At 36.6% G+C, this 18,489-nt stretch overlaps 1 protein-coding gene and 28 non-coding genes across 29 annotated transcripts in view; 10 read left to right on the forward strand and 19 right to left on the reverse strand.

The window, feature by feature from the left end:
• Positions 1-18,489, forward strand: part of LOC124203399 (mRNA-capping enzyme-like) — an 80,941-nt gene that overhangs the window by 43,590 nt on the left and 18,862 nt on the right. The window lies entirely within an intron of this gene.
• Trnar-acg lies at positions 353-425 on the reverse strand. Its single transcript has one exon. It is a non-coding gene; the product is annotated as a tRNA-Arg (tRNA).
• On the reverse strand, positions 879-951 carry Trnah-aug. Its single transcript has one exon. It is a non-coding gene; the product is annotated as a tRNA-His (tRNA).
• Trnar-acg lies at positions 1,406-1,478 on the reverse strand. Its single transcript has one exon. It is a non-coding gene; the product is annotated as a tRNA-Arg (tRNA).
• On the reverse strand, positions 1,933-2,005 carry Trnar-acg. Its single transcript has one exon. It is a non-coding gene; the product is annotated as a tRNA-Arg (tRNA).
• Positions 2,983-3,055, reverse strand: Trnar-acg. Its single transcript has one exon. It is a non-coding gene; the product is annotated as a tRNA-Arg (tRNA).
• On the reverse strand, positions 3,510-3,582 carry Trnar-acg. The gene has a single exon. It is a non-coding gene; the product is annotated as a tRNA-Arg (tRNA).
• On the reverse strand, positions 4,037-4,109 carry Trnar-acg. Its single transcript has one exon. It is a non-coding gene; the product is annotated as a tRNA-Arg (tRNA).
• On the reverse strand, positions 4,564-4,636 carry Trnar-acg. Its single transcript has one exon. It is a non-coding gene; the product is annotated as a tRNA-Arg (tRNA).
• On the reverse strand, positions 5,091-5,163 carry Trnar-acg. Its single transcript has one exon. It is a non-coding gene; the product is annotated as a tRNA-Arg (tRNA).
• Positions 5,616-5,688, reverse strand: Trnar-acg. The gene has a single exon. It is a non-coding gene; the product is annotated as a tRNA-Arg (tRNA).
• On the reverse strand, positions 6,141-6,213 carry Trnar-acg. Its single transcript has one exon. It is a non-coding gene; the product is annotated as a tRNA-Arg (tRNA).
• Positions 6,668-6,740, reverse strand: Trnar-acg. Its single transcript has one exon. It is a non-coding gene; the product is annotated as a tRNA-Arg (tRNA).
• Positions 7,195-7,267, reverse strand: Trnar-acg. The gene has a single exon. It is a non-coding gene; the product is annotated as a tRNA-Arg (tRNA).
• On the reverse strand, positions 8,247-8,319 carry Trnar-acg. Its single transcript has one exon. It is a non-coding gene; the product is annotated as a tRNA-Arg (tRNA).
• Positions 8,772-8,844, reverse strand: Trnar-acg. Its single transcript has one exon. It is a non-coding gene; the product is annotated as a tRNA-Arg (tRNA).
• Positions 9,297-9,369, reverse strand: Trnar-acg. The gene has a single exon. It is a non-coding gene; the product is annotated as a tRNA-Arg (tRNA).
• On the reverse strand, positions 9,824-9,896 carry Trnar-acg. The gene has a single exon. It is a non-coding gene; the product is annotated as a tRNA-Arg (tRNA).
• Positions 10,337-10,409, forward strand: Trnar-acg. Its single transcript has one exon. It is a non-coding gene; the product is annotated as a tRNA-Arg (tRNA).
• On the forward strand, positions 10,861-10,933 carry Trnar-acg. Its single transcript has one exon. It is a non-coding gene; the product is annotated as a tRNA-Arg (tRNA).
• Trnar-acg lies at positions 11,386-11,458 on the forward strand. The gene has a single exon. It is a non-coding gene; the product is annotated as a tRNA-Arg (tRNA).
• Trnar-acg lies at positions 12,440-12,512 on the forward strand. Its single transcript has one exon. It is a non-coding gene; the product is annotated as a tRNA-Arg (tRNA).
• Positions 12,967-13,039, forward strand: Trnar-acg. Its single transcript has one exon. It is a non-coding gene; the product is annotated as a tRNA-Arg (tRNA).
• Positions 13,492-13,564, forward strand: Trnar-acg. Its single transcript has one exon. It is a non-coding gene; the product is annotated as a tRNA-Arg (tRNA).
• Trnar-acg lies at positions 15,069-15,141 on the forward strand. The gene has a single exon. It is a non-coding gene; the product is annotated as a tRNA-Arg (tRNA).
• Trnar-acg lies at positions 15,596-15,668 on the forward strand. Its single transcript has one exon. It is a non-coding gene; the product is annotated as a tRNA-Arg (tRNA).
• Trnar-acg lies at positions 16,121-16,193 on the forward strand. The gene has a single exon. It is a non-coding gene; the product is annotated as a tRNA-Arg (tRNA).
• Trnar-acg lies at positions 17,323-17,395 on the reverse strand. Its single transcript has one exon. It is a non-coding gene; the product is annotated as a tRNA-Arg (tRNA).
• Positions 17,848-17,920, reverse strand: Trnar-acg. The gene has a single exon. It is a non-coding gene; the product is annotated as a tRNA-Arg (tRNA).

Genomic DNA, 18,489 nt, shown 5'->3' on the forward strand with positions numbered 1-18,489 from the left:
TGGACTGTGGAACACATTCATCCTTTTTTGTTCTTAATTTTTCCATCTCGTGATCCTCTAACAAATCTGGAAAACGTTGTTTGATTGCCAGGTATTGTTTAGCAATATGTATACGACTATATTAATTTCAAGCACAGAGTTCCATCCACGACGGATCCACATCAACATGTGAAACAAGATTAAACGTTCTTATTACTAAATTAAAAGTTAGAAAAGAAATATACGCTTTGCTCTTAACTGGGATGTTTTTTCGAATACTTTTATTTCTTGTATTTCTGTTTAATTATTCAATCCTATGGAACCCATTAACGATTCGTTTAGATTCTTAAGCTTTCATTTTCCACAATTCGTATGAACGTGCCAGGGATCGAACCTGGAATCTCCTGCTCCGTAGGCAGGCGCCTTATCCATTGGGCCACACGTCCTGTAATCCACCTAATTTTTGTCCTTGAAAATTTCCATACCTAATTTCTCCGGATCCGAGGGATGAATTTTTGGGAATGAAACTTTAAACTCGATGGGCTCTATGGACTGTGGAACACATTCATCCTTTTTTGTTCTTAATTTTTCCATCTCGTGATCCTCTAACAAATCTGGAAAACGTTGTTTGATTGCCAGGCATTGTTTAGCAATATGTATACGACTATATTAATTTCAAGCACAGAGTTCCATCCACGACGGATCCACATCAACGTGTGAAACAAGATAAAACGTTCTTATTACTTAATTTAAAATTAGAAAAGAAAAAACGCTTTGCTCTTAACTGGGATTTTATTTCGAATACAATTATTTCTTGTATTTCTGTTTAATTATTCAATCCTATGGAACCCATTAACGATTCGTTTAGATTCTTAAGCTTACATTTTCCACAATTCGTATGAACGTGCCAGGGATCGAACCTGGAATCTCCTGCTCCATAGGCAGGCGCCTTATCCATTGGGCCACACGTCCTGTAATCCACTTAATTTTTGTCCTTAAAAATTTCCATACCTAATTTCTCCTTATCCGAGGGATGAATTTTTGGGAATGAAACTTTAAACTCGATGGGCTCTATGGACTGTGGAACACATTCATCCTTTTTTGTTCTTAATTTTTCCATCTCGTGATCCTCTAACAAATCTGGAAAACGTTGTTTGATTGCCAGGTATTGTTTAGCAATATGTATACGACTATATTAATTTCAAGCACAGAGTTCCATCCACGACGGATCCACATCAACATGTGAAACAAGATTAAACGTTCTTATTACTAAATTAAAAGTTAGAAAAGAAATATATGCTTTGCTCTTAACTGGGATGTTTTTTCGAATACTTTTATTTCTTGTATTTCTGTTTAATTATTCAATCCTATGGAACCCATTAACGATTCGTTTAGATTCTTAAGCTTTCATTTTCCACAATTCGTATGAACGTGCCAGGGATCGAACCTGGAATCTCCTGCTCCGTAGGCAGGCGCCTTATCCATTGGGCCACACGTCCTGTAATCCACCTAATTTTTGTCCTTGAAAATTTCCATACCTAATTTCTCCGGATCCGAGGGATGAATTTTTGGGAATGAAACTTTAAACTCGATGGGCTCTATGGACTGTGGAACACATTCATCCTTTTTTGTTCTTAATTTTTCCATCTCGTGATCCTCTAACAAATCTGGAAAACGTTGTTTGATTGCCAGGTATTGTTTAGCAATATGTATACGACTATATTAATTTCAAGCACAGAGTTCCATCCACGACGGATCCACATCAACATGTGAAACAAGATTTAACGTTCTTATTACTAAATTAAAAGTTAGAAAAGAAATATACGCTTTGCTCTTAACTGGGATGTTTTTTCGAATACTTTTATTTCTTGTATTTCTGTTTAATTATTCAATCCTATGGAACCCATTAACGATTCGTTTAGATTCCTAAGCTTACATTTTCCACAATTCGTATGAACGTGCCAGGGATCGAACCTGGAATCTCCTGCTCCGTAGGCAGGCGCCTTATCCATTGGGCCACACGTCCTGTAATCCACTTTACTTTGGTCCTTGAAAATTTCCATACCTAATTTCTCCGGATCCGAGGGATGAATTTTTGGGAATGAAACTTTAAACTCGATGGGCTCTATGGACTGTGGAACACATTCATCCTTTTTTGTTCTTAATTTTTCCATCTCGTGATCTTCTAACAAATCTGGAAAATGTTGTTTGATTGCCAGGTTGTTTAGCAATATGTATACGACTATATTAATTTTAAGCACAGAGTTCCATCCACGACGGATCCACATCAACGTGTGAAACAAGATAAAACGTTCTTATAACTAAATTAAAAATTAGAAAAGAAAAATACGCTTTGCTCTTAACTGGGATTTTATTTCGAATACTTTTATTTCTTCTATTTCTGTTTAATTATTCAATCCTATCGAACCCATTAACGATTCGTTTAGATTCTTAAACTTACATTTTCCACAATTTGTATGAACGTGCCAGGGATCGAACCTGGAATCTCTTGCTCCGTAGGCAGGCGCCTTATCCATTGGGCCACACGTCCTATCTTCCACTTAATTTTTGTCCTTGAAAATTTCCATACCTAATTTCTCCGGATCCGAGGGATGAATTTTTGGGAATGAAACTTTAAACTCGATGGGCTCTATGGACTGTGGAACACATTCATCCTTTTTTGTTCTTAATATTTCCATCTCGTGATTCTCTAACAAATCTGGAAAATGTTGTTTGATTGCCAGGTTATTTAGCAATATCTATACGACTATATTAATTTCAAGCAAAGAGTTCCATCTACGACGGATCCACATCAACGTGTGAAACAAGATAAAACGTTCTTATTACTTAATTAAAAATTAGAAAAGAAAAAAACGCTTTGCTCTTAACTGGGATTTTATTTCGAATACTTTTATTTCTTGTATTTCTGTTTAATTATTCAATCCTATGGAACCCATTAACGATTCGTTTAGATTCTTAAGCTTACATTTTCCACAATTCGTATGAACGTGCCAGGGATCGAACCTGGAATCTCCTGCTCCGTAGGCAGGCGCCTTATCCATTGGGCCACACGTCCTGTAATCCACTTAATTATTGTCCTTAAAAATTTCCATACCTAATTTCTCCGGATCCGAGGGATGAATTTTTGGGAATGAAACTTTAAACTCGATGGGCTCTATGGACTGTGGAACACATTCATCCTTTTTTGTTCTTAATTTTTCCATCTCGTGATCCTCTAACAAATCTGGAAAACGTTGTTTGATTGCCAGGTATTGTTTAGCAATATGTATACGACTATATTAATTTCAAGCACAGAGTTCCATCCACGACGGATCCACATCAACATGTGAAACAAGATTAAACGTTCTTATTACTAAATTAAAAGTTAGAAAAGAAATATACGCTTTGCTCTTAACTGGGATGTTTTTTCGAATACTTTTATTTCTTGTATTTCTGTTTAATTATTCAATCCTATGGAACCCATTAACGATTCGTTTAGATTCTTAAGCTTACATTTTCCACAATTCGTATGAACGTGCCAGGGATCGAACCTGGAATCTCCTGCTCCGTAGGCAGGCGCCTTATCCATTGGGCCACACGTCCTGTAATCCACTTAATTTTTGTCCTTGAAAATTTCCATACCTAATTTCTCCTTATCCGAGGGATGAATTTTTGGGAATGAAACTTTAAACTCGATGGGCTCTATGGACTGTGGAACACATTCATCCTTTTTTGTTCTTAATTTTTCCATCTCGTGATCCTCTAACAAATCTGGAAAACGTTGTTTGATTGCCAGGTATTGTTTAGCAATATGTATACGACTATATTAATTTCAAGCACAGAGTTCCATCCACGACGGATCCACATCAACATGTGAAACAAGATTAAACGTTCTTATTACTAAATTAAAAGTTAGAAAAGAAATATACGCTTTGCTCTTAACTGGGATGTTTTTTCGAATACTTTTATTTCTTGTATTTCTGTTTAATTATTCAATCCTATGGAACCCATTAACGATTCGTTTAGATTCTTAAGCTTACATTTTCCACAATTCGTATGAACGTGCCAGGGATCGAACCTGGAATCTCCTGCTCCGTAGGCAGGCGCCTTATCCATTGGGCCACACGTCCTGTAATCCACTTAATTTTTGTCCTTGAAAATTTCCATACCTAATTTCTCCTTATCCGAGGGATGAATTTTTGGGAATGAAACTTTAAACTCGATGGGCTCTATGGACTGTGGAACACATTCATCCTTTTTTGTTCTTAATTTTTCCATCTCGTGATCCTCTAACAAATCTGGAAAACGTTGTTTGATTGCCAGGTATTGTTTAGCAATATGTATACGACTATATTAATTTCAAGCACAGAGTTCCATCCACGACGGATCCACATCAACATGTGAAACAAGATTAACCGTTCTTATTACTAAATTAAAAGTTAGAAAAGAAATATATGCTTTGCTCTTAACTGGGATGTTTTTTCGAATACTTTTATTTCTTGTATTTCTGTTTAATTATTCAATCCTATGGAACCCATTAACGATTCGTTTAGATTCTTAAGCTTACATTGTCCACAATTCGTATGAACGTGCCAGGGATCGAACCTGGAATCTCCTGCTCCGTAGGCAGGCGCCTTATCCATTGGGCCACACGTCCTGTAATCCACTTAATTTTGGTCCTTGAAAATTTCCATACCTAATTTCTCCGGATCCGAGGGATGAATTTTTGGGAATGAAACTTTAAACTCGATGGGCTCTATGGACTGTGGAACACATTCATCCTTTTTTGTTCTTAATTTTTCCATCTCGTGATCTTGTAACAAATCTGGAAAACGTTGTTTGATTGCCAGGTATTGTTTAGCAATATGTATACGACTATATTAATTTCAAGCACAGAGTTCCATCCACGACGGATCCACATCAACGTGTGAAACAAGATAAAACGTTCTTATTACTAAATTAAAAATTAGAAAAGAAAAATACGCTTTGCTCTTAACTGGGATTTTATTTCGAATACTTTTATTTCTTATATTTCTGTTTAATTATTCAATCCTATCGAACCCATTAACGATTCGTTTAGATTCTTAAGCTTACATTTTCCACAATTTGTATGAACGTGCCAGGGATCGAACCTGGAATCTCCTGCTCCGTAGGCAGGCGCCTTATCCATTGGGCCACACGTCCTATCTTCCACTTAATTTTTGTCCTTGAAAATTTCCATACCTAATTTCTCCGGATCCGAGGGATGAATTTTTGGGAATGAAACTTTAAACTCGATGGGCTCTATGGACTGTGGAACACATTCATCCTTTTTTTTTCTTAATTTTTCCATCTCGTGATCCTCTAACAAATCTGGAAAATGTTGTTTGATTGCCAGGTTATTTAGCAATATGTATACGACTATATTAATTTCAAGCACAGAGTTCCATCCACGACGGATCCACATCAACATGTGAAACAAGATTAAACGTTCTTATTACTAAATTAAAAGTTAGAAAAGAAATATACGCTTTGCTCTTAACTGGGATGTTTTTTCGAATACTTTTATTTCTTGTATTTCTGTTTAATTATTCAAACCTATGGAACCCATTAACGATTCGTTTAGATTCTTAAGCTTACATTTTCCACAATTCGTATGAACGTGCCAGGGATCGAACCTGGAATCTCCTGCTCCGTAGGCAGGCGCCTTATCCATTGGGCCACACGTCCTGTAATCCACTTAATTTTGGTCCTTGAAAATTTCCATACCTAATTTCTCCGGATCCGAGGGATGAATTTTTGGGAATGAAACTTTAAACTCGATGGGCTCTATGGACTGTGGAACACATTCATCCTTTTTTGTTCTTAATTTTTCCATCTCGTGATCCTCTAACAAATCTGGAAAATGTTGTTTGATTGCCAGGTTATTTAGCAATATGTATACGACTATATTAATTTCAAGCACAGAGTTCCATCCACGACGGATCCACATCAACATGTGAAACAAGATTTAACGTTCTTATTACTAAATTAAAAGTTAGAAAAGAAATATACGCTTTGCTCTTAACTGGGATGTTTTTTCGAATACTTTTATTTCTTGTATTTCTGTTTAATTATTCAAACCTATGGAACCCATTAACGATTCGTTTAGATTCTTAAGCTTACATTTTCCACAATTCGTATGAACGTGCCAGGGATCGAACCTGGAATCTCCTGCTCCGTAGGCAGGCGCCTTATCCATTGGGCCACACGTCCTGTAATCCACTTAATTTTTGTCCTTGAAAATTTCCATACCTAATTTCTCCGGATCCGAGGGATGAATTTTTAAGAATGAAACTTTAAACTCGATGGGCTCTATGGACTGTGGAACACATTCATCCTTTTTTGTTCTTAATTTTTCCATCTCGTGATCCTCTAACAAATCTGGAAAACGTTGTTTGATTGCCAGGTATTGTTTAGCAATATGTATACGACTATATTAATTTCAAGCACAGAGTTCCATCCACGACGGATCCACATTAACATGTGAAACAAGATTAACCGTTCTTATTACTAAATTAAAAGTTAGAAAAGAAATATATGCTTTGCTCTTAACTGGGATGTTTTTTCGAATACTTTTATTTCTTGTATTTCTGTTTAATTATTCAATCCTATGGAACCCATTAACGATTCGTTTAGATTCTTAAGCTTACATTGTCCACAATTCGTATGAACGTGCCAGGGATCGAACCTGGAATCTCCTGCTCCGTAGGCAGGCGCCTTATCCATTGGGCCACACGTCCTGTAATCCACTTAATTTTTGTCCTTGAAAATTTCCATACCTAATTTCTCCTTATCCGAGGGATGAATTTTTGGGAATGAAACTTTAAACTCGATGGGCTCTATGGACTGTGGAACACATTCATCCTTTTTTGTTCTTAATTTTTCCATCTCGTGATCCTCTAACAAATCTTGAAAACGTTGTTTGATTGCCAGGTATTGTTTAGCAATATCTATACGACTATATTAATTTCAAGCACAGAGTTCCATCCACGACGGATCCACATCAACATGTGAAACAAGATAAAACGTTCTTATTACTAAATTGAAAGTTAGAAAAGAAATATACGCTTTGCTCTTAACTGGGATGTTTTTTCGAATACTTTTATTTCTTGTATTTCTGTTTAATTATTCAATCCTATGGAACCCATTAATGATTCGTTTAGATTCTTAAGCTTACATTTTCCACAATTCGTATGAACGTGCCAGGGATCGAACCTGGAATCTCCTGCTCCGTAGGCAGGCGCCTTATCCATTGGGCCACACGTCCTGTAATCCACTTAATTTTGGTCCTTGAAAATTTCCATACCTAATTTCTCGGGATCCGAGGGATGAATTTTTGGGAATGAAACTTTAAACTCGATGGGCTCTATGGACTGTGGAACACATTCATCCTTTTTTGTTCTTAATTTTTCCATCTCGTGATCTTCTAACAAATCTGGAAAATGTTGTTTGATTGCCAGGTTGTTTAGCAATATGTATACGACTATATTAATTTTAAGCACAGAATTCCATCCACGACGGATCCACATCAACGTGTGAAACAAGATAAAACGTTCTTATTACTAAATTAAAAATTAGAAAAGAAAAATACGCTTTTCTCTTAATTGGGATTTTATTTAGAATACTTTTATTTCTTGTATTTCTGTTTAATTATTCAATCCTATGGAACCCATTAACGATTCGTTTAGATTCTTAAGCTTTCATTTTCCACAATTCGTATGAACGTGCCAGGGATCGAACATGGAATCTCCTGCTCCGTAGGCAGGCGCCTTATCCATTTGGCCACACGTCCTGTAATCCACTTAATTTTTGTCCTTGAAAATTTCCATACCTAATTTCTCCTTATCCGAGGGATGAATTTTTGGGAATGAAACTTTAAACTCGATGGGCTCTATGGACTGTGGAACACATTCATCCTTTTTTGTTCTTAATTTTTCCATCTCGTGATCCTCTAACAAATCTGGAAAACGTTGTTTGATTGCCAGGTATTGTTTAGCAATATGTATACGACTATATTAATTTCAAGCACAGAGTTCCATCCACGACGGATCCACATCAACATGTGAAACAAGATTTAACGTTCTTATTACTAAATTAAAAGTTAGAAAAGAAATATACGCTTTGCTCTTAACTGGGATGTTTTTTCGAATACTTTTATTTCTTGTATTTCTGTTTAATTATTCAATCCTATGGAACCCATTAACGATTCGTTTAGATTCCTAAGCTTACATTTTCCACTATTCGTATGAACGTGCCAGGGATCGAACCTGGAATCTCCTGCTCCGTAGGCAGGCGCCTTATCCATTGGGCCACACGTCCTATAATCCACTTAATTTTGGTCCTTGAAAATTTCCATACCTAATTTCTCCGGATCCGAGGGATGAATTTTTGGGAATGAAACTTTAAACTCGATGGGCTCTATGGACTGTGGAACACATTCATCCTTTTTTGTTCTTAATTTTTCCATCTCGTGATCTTCTAACAAATCTGGAAAATGTTGTTTGATTGCCAGGTTGTTTAGCAATATGTATACGACTATATTAATTTTAAGCACAGAGTTCCATCCACGACGGATCCACATCAACGTGTGAAACAAGATAAAACGTTCTTATTACTAAATTAAAAATTAGAAAAGAAAAATACGCTTTGCTCTTAACTGGGATTTTATTTCGAATACTTTTATTTCTTGTATTTCTGTTTAATTATTCAATCCTATCGAACCCATTAACGATTCGTTTAGATTCTTAAGCTTACATTTTCCACAATTTGTATGAACGTGCCAGGGATCGAACCTGGAATCTCCTGCTCCGTAGGCAGGCGCCTTATCCATTGGGCCACACGTCCTATCTTCCACTTAATTTTTGTCCTTGAAAATTTCCATACCTAATTTCTCCGGATCCGAGGGATGAATTTTTGGGAATGAAACTTTAAACTCGATGGGCTCTATGGACTGTGGAACACATTCATCCTTTTTTGTTCTTAATTTTTCCATCTCGTGATCCTCTAACAAATCTGGAAAATGTTGTTTGATTGCCAGGTTATTTAGCAATATGTATACGACTATATTAATTTCAAGCACAGAGTTCCATCCACGACGGATCCACATCAACATGTGAAACAAGATTAAACGTTCTTATTACTAAATTAAAAGTTAGAAAAGAAATATACGCTTTGCTCTTAACTGGGATGTTTTTTCGAATACTTTTATTTCTTGTATTTCTGTTTAATTATTCAAACCTATGGAACCCATTAACGATTCGTTTAGATTCTTAAGCTTACATTTTCCACAATTCGTATGAACGTGCCAGGGATCGAACCTGGAATCTCCTGCTCCGTAGGCAGGCGCCTTATCCATTGGGCCACACGTCCTGTAATCCACTAAATTTTGGTCCTTGAAAATTTCCATACCTAATTTCTCCGGATCCGAGGGATGAATTTTTGGGAATGAAACTTTAAACTCGATGGGCTCTATGGACTGTGGAACACATTCATCCTTTTTTGTTCTTAATTTTTCCATCTCGTGATCCTCTAACAAATCTGGAAAACGTTGTTTGATTGCCAGGTATTGTTTAGCAATATGTATACGACTATATTAATTTCAAGCACAGAGTTCCATCCACGACGGATCCACATCAACATGTGAAACAAGATTAACCGTTCTTATTACTAAATTAAAAGTTAGAAAAGAAATATATGCTTTGCTCTTAACTGGAATGTTTTTTCGAATACTTTTGTTTCTTGTATTTCTGTTTAATTATTCAATCCTATGGAACCCATTAACGATTCGTTTAGATTCTTAAGCTTACATTGTCCACAATTCGTATGAACGTGCCAGGGATCGAACCTGGAATCTCCTGCTCCGTAGGCAGGCGCCTTATCCATTGGGCCACACGTCCTGTAATCCACTTAATTTTTGTCCTTGAAAATTTCCATACCTAATTTCTCCTTATCCGAGGGATGAATTTTTGGGAATGAAACTTTCAACTCGATGGGCTCTATGGACTGTGGAACACATTCATCCTTTTTTGTTCTTAATTTTTCCATCTCGTGATCCTCTAACAAATCTGGAAAACGTTGTTTGATTGCCAGGTATTGTTTAGCAATATCTATACGACTATATTAATTTCAAGCACAGAGTTCCATCCACGACGGATCCACATCAACATGTGAAACAAGATTAAACGTTCTTATTACTAAATTAAAAGTTAGAAAAGAAAAATACGCTTTTCTCTTAATTGGGATTTTATTTAGAATACTTTTATTTCTTTAATTCATCCCTCGGATCCGGAGAAATTAGGTATGGAAATTTTCAAGGACCAAAATTAAGTGGATTACAGGACGTGTGGCCCAATGGATAAGGCGCCTGCCTACGGAGCAGGAGATTCCAGGTTCGATCCCTGGCACGTTCATACGAATTGTGGAAAATGTAAGCTTAAGAATCTAAACGAATCGTTAATGGGTTCCATAGGTTTAATAATTAAACAGAAATACAAGAAATAAAAGTATTCGAAAAAACATCCCAGTTAAGAGCAAAGCGTATATTTCTTTTCTAACTTTTAATTTAGTAATAAGAACGTTTAATCTTGTTTCACATGTTGATGTGGATCCGTCGTGGATGGAACTCTGTGCTTGAAATTAATATAGTCGTATACATATTGCTAAATAACCTGGCAATCAAACAACATTTTCCAGATTTGTTAGAGGATCACGAGATGGAAAAATTAAGAACAAAAAAGGATGAATGTGTTCCACAGTCCATAGAGCCCATCGAGTTTAAAATTTCATTCCCAAAAATTCATCCCTCGGATCCGGAGAAATTAGGTATGGAAATTTTCAAGGACAAAAATTAAGTGGAAGATAGGACGTGTGGCCCAATGGATAAGGCGCCTGCCTACGGAGCAGGAGATTCCAGGTTCGATCCCTGGCACGTTCATACAAATTGTGGAAAATGTAAGCTTAAGAATCTAAACGAATCGTTAATGGGTTCGATAGGATTGAATAATTAAACAGAAATACAAGAAATAAAAGTATTCGAAATAAAATCCCAGTTAAGAGCAAAGCGTATTTTTCTTTTCTAATTTTTAATTTAGTAATAAGAACGTTTTATCTTGTTTCACACGTTGATGTGGATCCGTCGTGGATGGAACTCTGTGCTTAAAATTAATATAGTCGTATACATATTGCTAAACAACCTGGCAATCAAACAACATTTTCCAGATTTGTTAGAAGATCACGAGATGGAAAAATTAAGAACAAAAAAGGATGAATGTGTTCCACAGTCCATAGAGCCCATCGAGTTTAAAGTTTCATTCCCAAAAATTCATCCCTCGGATCCGGAGAAATTAGGTATGGAAATTTTCAAGGACCAAAATTAAGTGGATAATAGGACGTGTGGCCCAATGGATAAGGCGCCTGCCTACGGAGCAGGAGATTCCAGGTTCGATCCCTGGCACGTTCATACGAATAGTGGAAAATGTAAGCTTAGGAATCTAAACGAATCGTTAATGGGTTCCATAGGATTGAATAATTAAACAGAAATACAAGAAATAAAAGTATTCGAAAAAACATCCCAGTTAAGAGCAAAGCGTATATTTCTTTTCTAACTTTTAATTTAGTAATAAGAACGTTAAATCTTGTTTCACATGTTGATGTGGATCCGTCGTGGATGGAACTCTGTGCTTGAAATTAATATAGTCGTATACATATTGCTAAACAATACCTGGCAATCAAACAACGTTTTCCAGATTTGTTAGAGGATCACGAGATGGAAAAATTAAGAACAAAAAAGGATGAATGTGTTCCACAGTCCATAGAGCCCATCGAGTTTAAAGTTTCATTCCCAAAAATTCATCCCTCGGATAAGGAGAAATTAGGTATGGAAATTTTCAAGGACAAAAATTAAGTGGATTACAGGACGTGTGGCCAAATGGATAAGGCGCCTGCCTACGGAGCAGGAGATTCCATGTTCGATCCCTGGCACGTTCATACGAATTGTGGAAAATGTAAGCTTAGGAATCTAAACGAATCGTTAATGGGTTCCATAGGATTGAATAATTAAACAGAAATACAAGAAATAAAAGTATTCGAAAAAACATCCCAGTTAAGAGCAAAGCGTATATTTCTTTTCTAACTTTTAATTTAGTAATAAGAACGTTAAATCTTGTTTCACATGTTGATGTGGATCCGTCGTGGATGGAACTCTGTGCTTGAAATTAATATAGTCGTATACATATTGCTAAACAATACCTGGCAATCAAACAACGTTTTCCAGATTTGTTAGAGGATCACGAGATGGAAAAATTAAGAACAAAAAAGGATGAATGTGTTCCACAGTCCATAGAGCCCATCGAGTTTAAAGTTTCATTCCCAAAAATTCATCCCTCGGATCCGGAGAAATTAGGTATGGAAATTTTCAAGGACAAAAATTAAGTGGATTACAGGACGTGTGGCCCAATGGATAAGGCGCCTGCCTACGGAGCAGGAGATTCCAGGTTCGATCCCTGGCACGTTCATACGAATTGTGGACAATGTAAGCTTAAGAATCTAAACGAATCGTTAATGGGTTCCATAGGATTGAATAATTAAACAGAAATACAAGAAACAAAAGTATTCGAAAAAACATTCCAGTTAAGAGCAAAGCATATATTTCTTTTCTAACTTTTAATTTAGTAATAAGAACGGTTAATCTTGTTTCACATGTTGATGTGGATCCGTCGTGGATGGAACTCTGTGCTTGAAATTAATATAGTCGTATACATATTGCTAAACAATACCTGGCAATCAAACAACGTTTTCCAGATTTGTTAGAGGATCACGAGATGGAAAAATTAAGAACAAAAAAGGATGAATGTGTTCCACAGTCCATAGAGCCCATCGAGTTTAAAGTTTCATTCCCAAAAATTCATCCCTCGGATCCGGAGAAATTAGGTATGGAAATTTTCAAGGACCAAAATTAAGTGGATTACAGGACGTGTGGCCCAATGGATAAGGCGCCTGCCTACGGAGCAGGAGATTCCAGGTTCGATCCCTGGCACGTTCATACGAATTGTGGAAAATGTAAGCTTAAGAATCTAAACGAATCGTTAATGGGTTCCATAGGTTTGAATAATTAAACAGAAATACAAGAAATAAAAGTATTCGAAAAAACATCCCAGTTAAGAGCAAAGCGTATATTTCTTTTCTAACTTTTAATTTAGTAATAAGAACGTTTAATCTTGTTTCACATGTTGATGTGGATCCGTCGTGGATGGAACTCTGTGCTTGAAATTAATATAGTCGTATACATATTGCTAAATAACCTGGCAATCAAACAACATTTTCCAGATTTGTTAGAGGATCACGAGATGGAAAAATTAAGAACAAAAAAGGATGAATGTGTTCCACAGTCCATAGAGCCCATCGAGTTTAAAATTTCATTCCCAAAAATTCATCCCTCGGATCCGGAGAAATTAGGTATGGAAATTTTCAAGGACAAAAATTAAGTGGAAGATAGGACGTGTGGCCCAATGGATAAGGCGCCTGCCTACGGAGCAGGAGATTCCAGGTTCGATCCCTGGCACGTTCATACAAATTGTGGAAAATGTAAGCTTAAGAATCTAAACGAATCGTTAATGGGTTCGATAGGATTGAATAATTAAACAGAAATACAAGAAATAAAAGTATTCGAAATAAAATCCCAGTTAAGAGCAAAGCGTATTTTTCTTTTCTAATTTTTAATTTAGTAATAAGAACGTTTTATCTTGTTTCACACGTTGATGTGGATCCGTCGTGGATGGAACTCTGTGCTTAAAATTAATATAGTCGTATACATATTGCTAAACAACCTGGCAATCAAACAACATTTTCCAGATTTGTTAGAAGATCACGAGATGGAAAAATTAAGAACAAAAAAGGATGAATGTGTTCCACAGTCCATAGAGCCCATCGAGTTTAAAGTTTCATTCCCAAAAATTCATCCCTCGGATCCGGAGAAATTAGGTATGGAAATTTTCAAGGACCAAAATTAAGTGGATAATAGGACGTGTGGCCCAATGGATAAGGCGCCTGCCTACGGAGCAGGAGATTCCCGGTTCGATCCCTGGCACGTTCATACGAATAGTGGAAAATGTAAGCTTAGGAATCTAAACGAATCGTTAATGGGTTCCATAGGATTGAATAATTAAACAGAAATACAAGAAATAAAAGTATTCGAAAAAACATCCCAGTTAAGAGCAAAGCGTATATTTCTTTTCTAACTTTTAATTTAGTAATAAGAACGTTAAATCTTGTTTCACATGTTGATGTGGATCCGTCGTGGATGGAACTCTGTGCTTGAAATTAATATAGTCGTATACATATTGCTAAACAATACCTGGCAATCAAACAACGTTTTCCAGATTTGTTAGAGGATCACGAGATGGAAAAATTAAGAACAAAAAAGGATGAATGTGTTCCACAGTCCATAGAGCCCATCGAGTTTAAAGTTTCATTCCCAAAAATTCATCCCTCGGATAAGGAGAAATTAGGTATGGAAATTTTCAAGGACAAAAATTAAGTGGATTACAGGACGTGTGGCCAAATGGATAAGGCGCCTGCCTACGGAGCAGGAGATTCCATGTTCGATCCCTGGCACGTTCATACGAATTGTGGAAAATGAAAGCTTAAGAATCTAAACGAATCGTTAATGGGTTCCATAGGATTGAATAATTAAACAGAAATACAAGAAATAAAAGTATTCTAAATAAAATCCCAATTAAGAGAAAAGCGTATTTTTCTTTTCTAATTTTTAATTTAGTAATAAGAACGTTTTATCTTGTTTCACACGTTGATGTGGATCCGTCGTGGATGGAATTCTGTGCTTAAAATTAATATAGTCGTATACATATTGCTAAACAACCTGGCAATCAAACAACATTTTCCAGATTTGTTAGAAGATCACGAGATGGAAAAATTAAGAACAAAAAAGGATGAATGTGTTCCACAGTCCATAGAGCCCATCGAGTTTAAAGTTTCATTCCCAAAAATTCATCCCTCGGATCCGGAGAAATTAGGTATGGAAATTTTCAAGGACCAAAATTAAGTGGATTACAGGACGTGTGGCCCAATGGATAAGGCGCCTGCCTACGGAGCAGGAGATTCCAGGTTCGATCCCTGGCACGTTCATACGAATTGTGGAAAATGTAAGCTTAAGAATCTAAACGAATCATTAATGGGTTCCATAGGATTGAATAATTAAACAGAAATACAAGAAATAAAAGTATTCGAAAAAACATCCCAGTTAAGAGCAAAGCGTATATTTCTTTTCTAACTTTTAATTTAGTAATAAGAACGTTTTATCTTGTTTCACATGTTGATGTGGATCCGTCGTGGATGGAACTCTGTGCTTGAAATTAATATAGTCGTATACATATTGCTAAACAATACCTGGCAATCAAACAACGTTTTCCAGATTTGTTAGAGGATCACGAGATGGAAAAATTAAGAACAAAAAAGGATGAATGTGTTCCACAGTCCATAGAGCCCATCGAGTTTAAAGTTTCATTCCCAAAAATTCATCCCTCGGATAAGGAGAAATTAGGTATGGAAATTTTCAAGGACAAAAATTAAGTGGATTACAGGACGTGTGGCCCAATGGATAAGGCGCCTGCCTACGGAGCAGGAGATTCCAGGTTCGATCCCTGGCACGTTCATACGAATTGTGGAAAATGAAAGCTTAAGAATCTAAACGAATCGTTAATGGGTTCCATAGGATTGAATAATTAAACAGAAATACAAGAAATAAAAGTATTCTAAATAAAATCCCAATTAAGAGAAAAGCGTATTTTTCTTTTCTAACTTTTAATTTAGTAATAAGAACGTTTTATCTTGTTTCACACGTTGATGTGGATCCGTCGTGGATGGAACTCTTTGCTTGAAATTAATATAGTCGTATACATATTGCTAAACAACCTGGCAATCAAACAACATTTTCCAGATTTGTTAGAGGATCACGAGATGGAAAAATTAAGAACAAAAAAGGATGAATGTGTTCCACAGTCCATAGAGCCCATCGAGTTTAAAGTTTCATTCTCAAAAATTCATCCCTCGGATCCGGAGAAATTAGGTATGGAAATTTTTAAGGACAAAAATTAAGTGGATTACAGGACGTGTGGCCCAATGGATAAGGCGCCTGCCTACGGAGCAGGAGATTCCAGGTTCGATCCCTGGCACGTTCATACGAATTGTGGAAAATGAAAGCTTAAGAATCTAAACGAATCGTTAATGGGTTCCATAGGATTGAATAATTAACAAGCAATCCACCACTCAAGTGCACCAAATCCATGGACCCCCCTTATTTTTCCCATTCCGCTATGGGACCTAAAAATCTGAAATAATTCAGGGATATCCAATTTTTTACTCCGGATTCACCTGTTTTTGCAGAATTGAAATATTCCCTGCCGTTCGGGAGATATTTAATGTTAAAGTTTGACTTTTTTCAAATTTTAACAATTTTGGGGGGTCTTTGGCATCGCTTTTTGGGTAAATGCTAACCTTAAAAAACAAACAAATTCAACCAAAAGTTTGCTCGGCCATCCCTTAACAGCAATCCAAAAGGAATTTACATTTCGGATTAGATTGGCCGAGTTATTCCCAATCTAGTAAAGTGTAATTTTGACCAGTTTCCCACCCAGACTAGTCGCCATTTTTTATGACTCTCCCTCGCGTTCCTAGCGGATGACAGACGAAGCATACGAGTTCTCTACACCTCAGGCTTCATATTGGCGGTCACTAGACTATATGAAAAGGCCTACAGTATGTCCCCCGGTCTAAAGTGAAGGCCAGGAAAGCGTAGCTTCGTCTGTCATCCGCTAGGAACGCGAGGGAGAGTCATAAAAAATGGCGACTAGTCTGGGTGGGAAACTGGTCAAAATTACACTTTACTAGATTGGGAATAACTCGGCCAATCTAATCCGAAATGTAAATTCCTTTTGGATTGCTGTTAAGGGATGGCCGAGCAAACTTTTGGTTGAATTTGTTTGTTTTTTAAGGTTAGCATTTACCCAAAAAGCGATGCCAAAGACCCCCCAAAATTGTTAAAATTTGAAAAAAGTCAAACTTTAACATTAAATATCTCCCGAACGGCAGGGAATATTTCAATTCTGCAAAAACAGGTGAATCCGGAGTAAAAAATTGGATATCCCTGAATTATTTCAGATTTTTAGGTCCCATAGCGGAATGGGAAAAATAAGGGGGGTCCATGGATTTGGTGCACTTGAGTGGTGGATTGCTTGTTAATTATTCAATCCTATGGAACCCATTAACGATTCGTTTAGATTCTTAAGCTTTCATTTTCCACAATTCGTATGAACGTGCCAGGGATCGAACCTGGAATCTCCTGCTCCGTAGGCAGGCGCCTTATCCATTGGGCCACACGTCCTGTAATCCACTTAATTTTTGTCCTTAAAAATTTCCATACCTAATTTCTCCGGATCCAAGGGATGAATTTTTGAGAATGAAACTTTAAACTCGATGGGCTCTATGGACTGTGGAACACATTCATCCTTTTTTGTTCTTAATTTTTCCATCTCGTGATCCTCTAACAAATCTGGAAAATGTTGTTTGATTGCCAGGTTGTTTAGCAATATGTATACGACTATATTAATTTCAAGCAAAGAGTTCCATCCACGACGGATCCACATCAACGTGTGAAACAAGATAAAACGTTCTTATTACTAAATTAAAAGTTAGAAAAGAAAAATACGCTTTTCTCTTAATTGGGATTTTATTTAGAATACTTTTATTTCTTGTATTTCTGTTTAATTATTCAATCCTATGGAACCCATTAACGATTCGTTTAGATTCTTAAGCTTTCATTTTCCACAATTCGTATGAACGTGCCAGGGATCGAACCTGGAATCTCCTGCTCCGTAGGCAGGCGCCTTATCCATTGGGCCACACGTCCTATAATCCACTTAATTTTTGTCCTTGAAAATTTCCATACCTAATTTCTCCGGATCCGAGGGATGAATTTTTGGGAATGAAACTTTAAACTCGATGGGCTCTATGGACTGTGGAACACATTCATCCTTTTTTGTTCTTAATTTTTCCATCTCGTGATCCTCTAACAAATCTGGAAAACGTTGTTTGATTGCCAGGTATTGTTTAGCAATATGTATACGACTATATTAATTTCAAGCACAGAGTTCCATCCACGACGGATCCACATCAACATGTGAAACAAGATTTAACGTTCTTATTACTAAATTAAAAGTTAGAAAAGAAATATACGCTTTGCTCTTAACTGGGATGTTTTTTCGAATACTTTTATTTCTTGTATTTCTGTTTAATTATTCAATCCTATGGAACCCATTAACGATTCGTTTAGATTCCTAAGCTTACATTTTCCACAATTCGTATGAACGTGCCAGGGATCGAACCTGGAATCTCCTGCTCCGTAGGCAGGCGCCTTATCCATTGGGCCCGCGTCCTGTAAACCACTTAATTTTGGTCCTTGAAAATTTCCATACCTAA

Source organism: Daphnia pulex, chromosome 2 (genome assembly GCF_021134715.1).
Source record: "Daphnia pulex isolate KAP4 chromosome 2, ASM2113471v1".
NCBI classification, from domain to species: Eukaryota; Metazoa; Arthropoda; class Branchiopoda; order Diplostraca; family Daphniidae; genus Daphnia; species Daphnia pulex.